At 43.4% G+C, this 13,569-nt stretch overlaps 1 protein-coding gene across 1 annotated transcript in view; it reads right to left on the reverse strand.

Moving 5' to 3' along the window:
- rsrc1 (arginine/serine-rich coiled-coil 1) overlaps positions 1-13,569 on the reverse strand; it is a 117,496-nt gene that overhangs the window by 21,798 nt on the left and 82,129 nt on the right. The window lies entirely within an intron of this gene.

Here is a 13,569-nt window from a genome sequence, read left to right on the forward strand (position 1 = left end):
AGGACATTTTAAGCATCTCTCATCATCAGCGGCGTCGTCTCCGCTCGCTCATCCTCCACCTTTCCCCCCCGAATAATCAAGATGTTAAGCCACATTAAAAAATATAATGCCGTGTATGGCAGGACTATCAATACTGCCTCTAAATTAATTACATTTCCGTTGCGGCGCATCATTTATTTTGCAGCGTTAGGGCCTCAGTGGAGCCATTCGCCTTTATTGCTATCTCACTTGGTTGATGAGTGAGCTATGTAAAATTGAGTCTCCAATATCATTATACTTAATGAGTTTTAACTTTGAGGGAAAAAAAGTAAGAGCGAGAAAGAGAAGAAGAGAGCGCCTAGACAAGAGAGAAGAAAGGGGGAGGGGGTGAGAGCTCTGTGCTGTTTTAGGGAAGTTAATACAATATACGAGTGGGTGTAAGTGTTTGTGAGCACTTAGAGAATGTTTGTGTTAGGGCACAGCTGTGGGTGTCCGAATGTGGTTTATTGCACCACTTGAGATTTTTGTGAGTTTTGTGCGCGCCCATGATTTTGCGTCTGAATGTGTGTTAGATTTGCTCTGCAAGTGTGTTCCATAAAAATACAACACATACATATCTGTGCGTGCGTGCGTGTGTTTGGATGCAGGATGCCATGGGTTGTGTTCGTCTCTCTGTGACTGCGCTGCTGTTTTTGTTCAGTAATTGGCGTAGACAAAGAACCCGTCACACTGCTGTTACGGCTGGTTAAGTCTGGAGGTTCCGCATCTTTACTAACAATGACTCTACATGGATGACTGAACCCTCCTCTACCTCCCTCAGCTAGAGAGAGAGAGAGAGAGAGAGTGTGTGTGTGTGTGTGTGTGTGTGTGTGTGTGTGTGTGTGTCTGTGTGTGTCTGTGTGTGTGTGTGTGGGAGCATGCTTAACCAAACCCACAACAACCAATCTCAGTCTGCTCGCTAAAACAGCAATAATTTTGTAAGTTTGTGTGTCTGTGCCAAAAACCAAACCATGGGCTGCACTAGCCTGCATCTCTACTACAATCGAGTTTTCTTTTTTGTATGCACATGTGTGGTTTGTATGAGTGTGTGTACTCTTCTCTGTGTTCTACAGTTTGCTCTTTGCTCGGGGCTACCGAGAGGCAGGTAGGAGACGGAGCGGTACTGGTGGTGCGATGGAGCGGGAGGCAGACGGTGAAAGGGAGATAGGCAGATAGATAAGGGCCGTGTTGGAAGAAAGAAGAACTGACAGTGAGGGGAAACAGACAATGCAGGAGTAAGAGAAAAAAGCCTTGCCTGCGTACACACAAACATGCGCACACAAACAACAGGAGTGATTTGTCGCCTCTTTTTGTTTGCATGTTTATCCTCCACCTCTATCCCTTCATCCCTCCCCCAACAGGTTCGCTTATCCTCTCGTCTCCCCCTCTGCTTTGCCTTCTCCCATCCCACCCCGTTTTTGTGCTTTCTCTTCCGTCTCTTGCTCATCTCTCTAGTACACTGTGCCTGGGGGCAATAGCAGCAAATCAAACTGTTTATCCATCTCTCATCAGTGCGCTGCCTCACGGGGCTCCTGCCCCCTCAAAACAATGAATGTAGGCCTGTGTGCTGAGCCAGGGATACAATTTAATTGCATCAATAAGGAGTTCTGCTTTAAAAACGATAAAAAATACCAAATACAACCACATTGCAGCGATACACTTTGCTGTGCCATCATGAAAAGCCTGATAAAGTAAAGGATAACGCATCACAGCTGCACCTGTCAACAAATGAAGACTTGTCTGTGTGCAGAGGCCGCGCAGTGAAAGTGTATTTCTTGGCAACTTTGTGGCTCCAGTTCATTGTCGGATAATTCTGTGATGGACTTTTATTAAAGCAGGTAATAAACGGCTGGGTGTTGGGGAGAGGAGAGTTCTTTCACTTCATTTAGACTTCGTTCAGTCTTGGCTGCAGGGGCGGAGGGAAAGAGGAGGGATGGCGGCGGGAAGGGGCGGAGAGCGTCAGTGAAATCGCATTGTGATTATGAGTATAATTGCAGCTCAGGGGCCCAGGGGCCATGTAGCTCTGATGGCGCTAGAAGATGTTTTATGCACAGAAACAGAGAGGAAGAAAGTGAGAAAAGAGAGAAAGAGCGAGAGTGGGAGGGAGAGGCAGGCTGCCAGGATGTTTGCATTTTTTTCTCTCTTCACTTGACCGAATTTCCTCTTCTCTCTGTTTCTCCTCCCTTCTTTTTCCTCCTTTCTTCTCCTCCTCCCCCGAATGTCCTCCCTCACTCGGCTCTTCTCCTTCCTATTCTCTTCTGTCCTCCTCTCTCTTCTCTCCTGTCCTCCTCCCTTGGCAGGATTAGCTGGGTCTCGTTAGAGGGGAAATGTAATAATGCTCCTACCAGGTGGAATCGGGCCCGCTCCATTATCAGCCGGGAGATGGATGGGCCATGTAGGGCCGGCGGGGGCCACGCGCGCACGCAATTTAGATTCAATAAACTGGCAAAGCAAGACCCCCAATCTGATTTATCTCTTACACGCCGCCAATGCTTGCTGCTACGATGCTGATTCCCTATTACCGCTCAGAGAAGGACTATTCATTGGATGTAAGGCACGGCAGTGAGAGAGGCTTGTCGGGCCCCCGGGACGGCAGCAAAACAGATACAGCAGAGGGTTAATACGTTTACACACAGATAAGCAATTAAATCTAAGGCTGAGGTGAGTTATAGAGTTATTAAGGAGGGATTGGGGTGGAGGGGGAGAGAAGGGAGGGACCGAGGGTGAGAAAAAGAAGAAGAGAGATGTTATTCAGCTAAAGAGTGTAGTAGCTCAGGCCTGAGGCCTGGTAAAGTAAGTATCAAAAGTGGAAAAGGTGATCATATTATACAGTTCATGAGGTGAGAGAAGAACAGAAGAGCATCAATCTGCCCACGTTGTTCAATAAACTCTACACAGCACGAGATAGAAGAGTTATCCACTTAGTTTGTGTGCGTTTGTGTGAGCTTATGACCGAGGACATGTATGCTGGAGCATGTCTTCATTTCTAAATGTAAGTGGGCATGTGTTGGCGTAACAAGCATATTCATATCCACTGTATTTCTGACTGTAAGTATGCATAGCATCACACGCCATAGTGAGTCTGTGCATGTGTGTGTGTGTGTGTGTGTTTGAGCTGCAGTGATGTTTGCGTTGTCGGTAGCGGTGGGTGTCATTCGGTCCAGCCGCCAATCAAAGTGAATCTGAATGTCAGCGGGAGAGGAGGCGTGATAAATCAGCCTCACACCCAACGACAAACAAAATATTAGAGGCAGCGCGGCGCCATTGGAAAAACGTCCCTTCCAATCAGCCGAGCACTTTGCGGTGAAGCTCGGGAGCTGCATGGCTCTGCAACCGTCGCTGAATACCAGAGAGACAGATAAGACAATAAACAGATAAGTGAGAGAGAGACAGGTTGGAAGGCGAGCAGAAAGACAAACAGACATAGAGACACACAGAAAAATAACGAGAAGAAAGATGAGAGTAAGAATTAAATGGGTCTGCAGGAGAGACAGGTAGGCAGACTAACTGATGTACAATAAGGCTGACAGACAGACAGACAGACAGACAGACAGGTGGACAGAAAGAAAACTGCTGGAGCGACAGACTGGATAGTCAAGCAGAACAACGTATTGCTGCAAAAATATTAATATCAAAAAGTGTCACAGTCCCTTCTTTTAAGACATGAAATGTAGTAAGTCTCATCAGGGCCATACAGATTTGTGAATGACTAAAATTTAAGATAGGTAATTAATCTATAGTAATTTATGTTGATGTATAGTAATTTATTGTAACACGTCTGGTGCTAATACAGCTGAGCATTAATATAATATTTTTTATATCTTAAGTTGCTTTTATTTATTATGTATAACTTCAAAAAAAGTATTATAATAATCTACTGCTGGTTGCAAGCCTGTGCATTTCTTTCCCAAGTTGAAACTGAACTCAACATTAAGTGTAAGTCAAAAAGGGATTTATGGATAAAATGTTAAGTGTCAGGACAAACAGACCAGATGATAAACAGCTGCAATAGTTTCTCCTCAAAATCCACCCTGATCATTACTTCAGCGATTAATGATTTTCAACAAGCAAAACCACCTCAATGCTATTGTTGGAAGAATAAGAAAGGGAAGACAAAAACATTGTGCAATGATGGTGAACTTATGACTCTGCTCTATCATTTTTTCAACTGTAATAAGATGGGATCACAAATCAGTTATTTGACAGACAGTTTAGTGTAGAAGGCACATTTTACCATGGAGCGATACCAAGGCTGAGCCTCGACTGTGGGATGCAAGAAAGAAAAGGATACAGTTTCCACACAGTGTTGAGTGGGAGAGGCCTAGTTATCTTTCTGGGTATCACAAAGAAATCTGTGATCACATGACGTGTAGATAAATTTGAGTTGAAACAATGAGCAAGAGAACGGTAACACAGAGGCAGGAGATAAAGGTTTTGTAGTTTAAGATTTTCCGAACAAACTGTGGCCGTCATCTCATTGACCAGACCCGGGTGTTTTAAGACTGCTGTAACACGAGCTGTGAAAGAAATTGGCAAGTGTCACTCAACATTGTAATGTCAACAAACTCTCAATACATATCTTCCTTTTAAAACTTGAGGTGAATATAAATCGTCTAAATTATACTGTATCTTCTAATACAGAAACCTTCAGCAGGTGAGGATGTTAAAGCAGCAACACCTGAAGTAACCACTAGGTGGCACAGCACACAGGGAACACAAGTGGGAGCCTTTAGCCAGGCCTTGATTTTATGTGTGCTTAAATGCAGGTATCTCCCTATGTGTGCGTTTTGTGTGTGTGTGTGTGTGTGTGTGTGTGTGTGTGTGTGTGTGTGTGTGTGTGTGTGTGTGTGTGTGTGTGTGTGTGTGTGTGTGTGTGTGTGTGTGTGTGTGTGTGTGTGTGTGTGTGTGTGTGTGTGTGTGTGTGTGTGTGTGTGTGTGTGTGTGTTCTTGTACAGCTCTCTTTGTGAGGACCAGTTTGAGCTTACAACCTACGGAGTGAGGACATTTTGGGAAAGTGAGGACATTTTGGCCGGTCCTCACTTTCTGACCCCACTTTGGAGACAGTTTGGGGGTTAAGACTTGGTTTTAGGGTTATAATTAGGTTTAGGTTAGGGTTAGGCATTTAGTTGTGATTGTTAAGGTCAGAGGACAGGGAATGCATTATTCCGATGAGTGTCGTCACTAAGATAGAAATACAAACTTGTGTGTGTGCGCGTGTGTGTTTGTGTGTGTGCAGGACCCTCTACCAAAACCAGCTTTTGTAGACCTTGTAGCTGTAAAGTCTAATTTGACACGGGGACATATCACAAATGTACGGGCATCCTGATCGCACAGGCAGACATGAGAAGATAAAACAGGAAGTGATTTAAATATTTAGCAGCAGCATGCATAAAATCACTCAAAGGCAAGCTTATGTTACAGTCGTAGTAGACACCGTGTGACCTGAAAAAAGTCTCCAGACAACAAAAAAAAGGTTCACAAAAGTACTGTATATGAATCAGCATTTTAGCCACAACCTTACAACTATGTGTGAAAAGGGTAGCGAGTAAAATCCTCCAGTCAGGAGACAGGAGAGATGAACGTGAATGAGCTTTCGCGGAGGATGCCCTCTGCATCTGTCATCAGGCTGATTTAACGACACCCAATGAAATATTTACAAACCAAACAATTAGAGAGAGATATCTTACAAAATCAATCAATTATTCATCGGCAATCGTCTGAAGAGCTTCTTTTTTTTTGTTTCAAGGCTATATTCTGATGCTGGGGAGTGCATCAATTAGGGCTCATGCTCCCGTGGTGTTATGGATGCTTAAGAGGGGAATGATCGTCTCAATGTAGCAGCCAGATGTAAGATGCCAGGACTGGATGCTGACACTGTGTTGTGGCAGATGAGTTTGATAAAGCCCTGAATTGACACGCTGATCTGATATGCTGATCTGGGACGAGTGAAGTCAGAGGGACAACCCGGATCATTCAGCTGAATGTGTGAATAAATGAAAACTAGTGCAACATTTGTTCTATTAATATTTAAAAACTGCCTCTTAACACGAGACACCTGGGCTCCGCGTTTGTATTTTTCTGTTTGATGATCATGCTGAGATTGCATCTGTCAAACTCAGAGAGGTGAGTAATTAAGAAGAGATTTATCAACGAGGAGAAATACAAAACATGAGGTAACTCAGACCAGAGTTCATCTTCTCTGCATAACTACCAACACAAACTCCTACAATTCAAATGAGCAACACATCTTTGCAAAGGCATTTTATACATATAGTGAACATATTTGGACGTTTTCATGGTTACTTCCACATTGTGAAGCAACAACACAAATCCTCTGCTAATCTCTTTCAATTATAATGTGGTTAAATCAGTTTCTAAAGTGACTTGAGTCTAAAGAGTGATATGCTGCCATACAGAAAACTCTATTTAAAGGGCGAAACATTTATCTTATTAAATCGAGCATGAATTATTTTTCAAGTGAAAATGCCAATAATTAGCTGGTTTCAGTCTCTGAAATGCAAAGATTATGGAAACTGATGATCTCCCTCTTTAGTCCATTTATCAAATATTTGACCACTTGTGAATGAATATAATTATTAAGTTAAGCACAGCTTATTAAGTGTTAAGCATTTTCTAAATATTTTTGTGACACCAGATGCGTGACTCTACAGCTTCTTGTAATAAGCAGTAGCAAGACGTGTAAAAACCAACAGGCTAAGATCCCGATCATAGACTCTCGACTACTTGACTTGACTTGATTTGGAATCAGTTTTAAGAGAGCAGTACAATAAACCTCAGCCCCACACTACGCTTGGTTCCTGACAAACACACTGGGTCTGTGTTTTATTTCCTTTGGGCCTAACCTTGTACAAGAGGTCTAGGGTTGAGAACAGGTTACAAATAAGCTGGCCTTCGTGATGCATGTGAATGGCACGGAATCAGCATCCCATCCTTTACACCTAAGGGCGATAGAGTATCCCATGACTCTGCAGGTGCACCAGCGCGCTTAGAAAGACGCAGGCCCCAGACCCTGGGCCAGCGAGGAGAGCTGCTGCAAATGCGGGGAGGAGCAGAGGCCTCCAGCGGTCAGAGAGATCACAGAGAGAGGTTACTCTGAGGACCACGCACTGCCATGGGGTGCATGCACTCGCATGCACTTATAACCACACCTGAAGAACACACACTGATGTGCAGATACTCACATAAGAGCAGCACACACACAGACACACACATATCACACAAGCCGGAGGGGAAAAATCTAACAACAAAGCCTCGACAGTACAACATGTAGGTCAGACAAAGTTCAACCTTGAAACAGTATGGAAATATCATATGTTTATTGTAAATGTTCCTGCCTTATAGGATGTACAGTAGATGTTAAAACATTACATTACATCATGTGTGTATATTTTAATGGTTTAGTGGGAGGTGGAGATGCCTTTAAGCCTCTTAGATAAATATAAAAGTTCTGTCATGAGAACTTGACTGAGATGAGCGTGTAAGTGTATAACAGAGGTCTTGAGAGGGCAATCAGACCAAATCCATAATGCAGCGATCACATGGTGAAATATTAAGCATCCCGGGGCCTCTGAATGACATCTCACCCTCAACTTCAACCTTGTCTTGTCTCCACATGTCACTGTCTCGTTCGTATGCCTCCCTATATTTTACTTGTACCCCCTTTATGTCCTTTACTTCACCTCTTTCTCTTTGAACACTCTTCTGCTTCTTTGCATACTTTTTCCATCATTTAAGCTTTCAACACATTCATGTGTTAGGTGCCAGTTTGCACACACACCCGTTGTAGGATGCTGAGGTTCATAATCATCATACCATCTTGAAATGCTGCAGAGTCAGCATGTTTCTAGCAAAGCAGCTTCAGTGTGAAAGGGTCATAAAGTCAGGTTACGGTTTAGGTTTTTGTCTGTTTTAATAATAATCTATAACCATGTGCTTAGGCTGGCAGCGTCTGTGTTGTGTCACCCAATCAGGAAGTAGCTGCCTCTTGTGGCCAGAGAGTCTACACAAACCAAAGCAAGTGGTTGTAAAAACAAACCGTAAATGTCTGGAGACATTAATTTAGTCTAGATTACTTTTTCTGTGATGTTATTTACTGTGTTGGAAGTGAAAATACTCATGTTGCACCGCTTTTTGAATAACATCAAGATATAGAGAGACGGGGACAGAGAGACAATAAAACAAGAGCAACTTTTCTTACATTTCTGTCCAAAAGGAACAGATGGATATAAACTGAAGCCTGAAGAATTGTTACAACAGAGGAACATAAGGTCAGACTTACACCCTTCACTTGGCCTTTGCTTCACCAAATCTGAGATCTCTCTGCCAGCTGTTGCTCTGCTCTGTGATGATTCACTCTCTGTTGATTCTCGTCTCACAGGGCTCATTTGAAAGTAAAGAATGGGCGGCCTTTTTTATTGTGTGTACAAATAAGCTGGATTCATGCTCCGCCATCAAGGTCATCGTTCATGCAGATCCACCATCATCATATCTCCCCTACAGTGACTGGAATATATGAGGTCAGTGTGAGATTTCACTACATTATCCAGTCATTACCAATGTTTAGTGACAAAGGGCCCCACTTCCAAAGGGAATTTAGTTTGCACATGCACATTCTTTCCCAGAGCACATGCTCGAACACTAAATTGACACTTTTTCTAGACAGGGGAAAACACAAACTGTCCAAGTCACAATGACTTTTTATAAGATATTACGATCTACACCCCTATAGTTTGAGAACCCAGTGTAACTCTGTACTAGAAAACAGACTTGTTACTACACAAATTTGTGATGTGAAATTGGGAGTTTGCAAATTCAGACTCCCCCTGCAACGCTTGCCTGCAAATTTGTCACATTCTTACACAGCAAAGGTCAAATAGGACTATTACAGTCCAACTCCATTTCTTACATAAAATAATGCAAGCCCCTATTAGTCTAATGACAAATAAGACTGAGTGGTTCACAAACTAGACAAGCTTAATTCTCACTATGTCATATTTTCTGACTAATAACTAACCCTAATACAAAAAGGTTTTAAGACTTGTCTTTTATTGCAACTGATGACATTTTATATCTATTGTTGAGTTATTTGATTATTGTATTATCTACTGATTGGATTTACTGCCAAAAAAATATGTTTTCCATAACTTCGGTCAATTTAGCCACAATCAGCATAACATGTTATAATGTGTAGCATGTGTATTGCTATTTCACAGCAAATATATGCTTTCTGTGTGTGTGTGTGTGTGCTCTTATTTATTCCAGTGTGAATGCACTTGAGCGTGCTGTTGAATGGTGAAGAATAGCCTCTGGTTCCCCTGCTGAAAGCCTGTTGGGTGCCATTGTGATGGCACACCACTGAGTGTGTGTGTGTGCGTCTCGTGTGTGTGCGTCTCGTGTGTGTAGCAGTGGATGCGGTCGTGGGGGAGATGGGACTAAGTCTATCGGGACCCCCGCACATGAAAGGTAAAATGGAGCCGCTAATCGCAGTGCTGACACAAGGAGGTTCAGAAGGGCGCCCACTTAGAAAAGAAAGGCAGGAGAGCCGGGACCCTGGCAGTTTCAATAGGGCTCAGCACAACTGACCACATTACAGGAACAAACACACACTGCAGAATAGACACACAAACTTGGTGGTCTCGGCCGGCTCTGGCCTGCTCTTTGGACTTCATGGAGGGTGAGACGAGCTTATCAGCGTTTGTGTGTGTGTGTGTGTGTGTGTGTGAGTGTGAGTGTGAGTGTGAGTGTGAGTGTGAGTGTGAGTGTGAGTGTGAGTGTGAGTGTGAGTGTGTGTGTGTGTGTGTGTGTGTGTTTGTGTGTGTGTGTGTGTGTGTCATACTTCTCCAAAAGAGCATTCATATTCAACACAGCCAGCAGTAAAAAAGTTGTATGTATTTTCTTACTTATGGACAAAAACTAATATGTGATTAAAACACAAAATCCTACAATCCAGGTGAGAGAAGGTGTCGACCAACAAAAATGCAGGTGAGCGAGAAGAAATATCTAAAGCAACATTATACAAAATTTAAGGAAATATTTGGAAATTAATGATAAAATGTCAGTTCATAAGAAACTATGGAGGAAAGAATGAACCAGAGCAGGAGAGGGCAGGCAGCGAGTGGCACCAGGGAGATGGTGGAGAAGTGGGAGAAGGTGGGGGAGACAGCCTGGCCCCAGGAGGAGTAGAAGCACAGAGGAGTGAAAGAGCGAGGGAGACTGGACGAATGACAGCCCCCCTTGAAGGCAGCGTAGTGCACTCCCTTCCCTCTTTCTCATCTCTTAATGCTTATTTTCATCACTTTGCTTAAAATATTGATAATCAATTAGCACTACGTCTGTTTTGCTACAGAATCTGTGTCACGGTCTATCACTCTGTCAGAGCCAATTCGCCGCTCATTCAAAGTTCATTTTTCCTTGGCGGCTCTGTGCCTTTGGAGGAGTCATTACACGGGGAACATAGCCCGGGGTGCAATCACCTATTCTCTTTCATTACTGGGGAGATGGAGAAGGTGAGAGAGATTATTAGAACTTTGGAATGATCACAAAGCTCCACGCCGCCTGTCAGATCCCCCCTACGTGTAATTCATCTGGCCTCACTGCCTCCCTCCCTCCCCTCCCCTCCCCTACCCTCACCCCCTCCCGCATCCCTCCTCCACCCAGCCTCAGCCAGGGGTTTGGCCACAGACATTATTCATGAACATCTGCAGCGCGCTGAATATTCCACAGCCTCCGCCGTGATGAAAAGGGAGCTGCCCCTTTGACTTGAAAATTAACATGCCGGCACAGAGATTATGGACGTGCCGTTTCATTCCAAGCCGAGCTGGGCCACGCTGAGACCGGCCCGAGCTGATGTCCCAGGCTGGGCTGAAAGATATGAAATAAACGAAGCAGGTGGAGAATTCGCTCATTTCACCGCGCCTGCTTCAAATCAGTAACTGGGACATAATCAAGTTATTAAAATCCTTTGCTCGAACATTAACCGTCACAGATACAAACACATATCAAACAGTGCCAGTAGTGTTTAAACCCTAAACTGAGAAGGGCTATAACAGTCTGCTAGTGCATGATATTACAATAATACTATTGTATGTCAAAGTAGGGCCGCAGTAATGATTTGCTAAATTATTGATTAAGCTGACAATTATTTTATTGATTAAATGATTAATAGTTTTCAATATAAAATGTCTTAGAGCTTGTAGAGCCTGGGGTGACGACTTCATATTTATTTATTTTATCCACCCAACCGTCTAAAATGTATTGATAGTTTGTTTTCAATAAAATCAAACAGAGAAAATATTTGAATTTTTTATTAAAAAAAGGACCGAAACGATCATTTGTCTTGTCGCTGAATCGCGCATGGATCTGCAGCTCTGTTTTAAGGACAGCTGTTGCATCTGAAGCTAAGCTAAAATGTTTCCTGGTAAACAGCTCATTGCACCCGCTCACCTCTGTGTATCTCTCTTCCACTCCCTCCTGGGTGTTTCTACATGAAAGCTCAGCCAGAGAATGGAGACTCTTCCTCTCTCACAACAGGAGCACCACTGCTGTAAAGAAGCCAAGTAACCTCCCTCTCCCCCTCATGTGTGCTGTCCTTCATTCAGCCTGTGGCCTCACAGACATTAAGCTCCAGCTTCTGTGACTGGACTCATACAGGGATAATAATAAAAATAAGAAGAGATGCCACTAGTCCATCATATACACTGACCTTAGTATTGAACTTTTTAAAGAGTTTGCTAACCTCATTCAAAGGACGATTAGGCTTCTTATGTGTTTTCGCTCAACAGTCTGTAAATAGCTATTCATATTTAAAAAAAAAAGTATTCCTGACATTCTATTAGAAATCACTTGAATAGCGTCTTTACTTTATCACAAGGCACTTTATGTCTGCAGGCTGACCAAACCGTGAGTGATATGTCACAGATAAGAAAACAACATGAACATATGATGAAACAAACAATACACAGATCAAAACTGTGTGTGTGTACAGGGTGAGTCAAAAGTGTTTGATGTACATATCTTTATGTGGATTATAAACACCTATAACTAAACTCAGCAGTGTTTCCACCAGAGTAAATATAACAAAATACACAATGGAGACTGAGAGAAGGAAGAAGAAAAAAGGAACAAGAAATATAAGTAGACAGACAGAATGGAGAGAGAGAGAGAGAGAGAGAGAGAGAGAGAGAGAGAGAGAGAGAGAGAGAGAGAGAGAGAGAGAGAGAGAGAGATAGATAGAATGGGAGAAAATACACATCAATGCTTCTGAAAAGGGGAGAAGTTGGACGGTTCTGACATGGACTGGAGCGGGACTTGTTGCTTCCTCTTGTTGATTGTAAATGGCAGAGCAAGTTTACTCTGGCAGTTGGAGCCAAAATGGAGTCTGACAGCGTTGTCAGGGAGTTTGAGCGGCTCAGTGGCGGGGCAGGAATCGGGATGATTTCATTGCTTTCATCTCCAAATCGCCGGCGTACGCTCGTGAAACCTCCATGGTAATAAAAAAAAAAACGGATGGGGGGTGGGGATGATAGAAAACCAGTCTGGCATAGTTTTGAGGATGACAAGCGATTTTTCGAAGGTACTTGTCAAAAAAGAACAGAGGAAAAGAAAAGGGGAGCAGAAGAGTGAGAAAAATGGCACACCAAAGTCAGAAAAGAACTGGACGCAGAGCAAACATGTCAGGAGACGTTAGTGTTCACTCCAAAATACAACAATATTAATAATCCCATCTTTCATCCTCACCTTCTCCCACTTTATCTGGCTTCGTGAATTATTCCACCAAAGATCGGTGCGTTACAACCCACTCAACATCTTGCCCTTTGTGATTCCTAACTGCAACCTCAATATTATTCTGGCCATCTTTGCAACCTTGAGTTTCTACAAGAACCCGGGCAGCAACTCTACATGCACTCCCGGCCTGTTTATCCTCTCTGCTCGTTTCATAAACAGTCCTCCGTCCAAACTCTTTACCTTTCTTCGGGAGAGTCTTAGAAGAGACAGCGAGAGCCGTAAAGACAAGTCTATAGGGTTTTGTTTGAGAGGAGGGATTGACAGAATAAAAGACGCCTTACTATAACGGCTTTGTTCCGTTACTCTCCCATAGCTTTATCCCTCTGATCCCTTCTACCTCAATCTGCTTGCCGCGTTTTTTTCTTTTTTCAATTTACAGGATTTGTTTCTGTGAGTACAGCGAGGAGGATGAGGTATGAAATTCATCTTTATCCTGTTTTTTGTTGTGTTTCCTCCCGCTTGACAATGCATGTCAGTAATTAGCCGGCCAGTTTGGTTCCAGGCTTTTCGATGGGTGCCTCCGTTTGCCAACTTTCGCCTTTTGTTCTTGCCACACAATACCGCCCACTCGCCCTCGGTGTCTCTCTCCCTCTCTCTCCTCTGTGCTCCCCGCCTCACACCCACACAGGGCGTTACACAATCTATCCAAATGTGCTTCACTTTAAAACCCCATTACTCAGCCCCTGTTGTTTTGTTCAACACAATTAAAAGAACAGGCCCTTCATGAGAATTCAGAGAGCCCTGCTC

The sequence above is a fragment of the Limanda limanda genome, chromosome 6, assembly GCF_963576545.1.
Source record: "Limanda limanda chromosome 6, fLimLim1.1, whole genome shotgun sequence".
Classification (NCBI taxonomy): Eukaryota; Metazoa; Chordata; class Actinopteri; order Pleuronectiformes; family Pleuronectidae; genus Limanda; species Limanda limanda.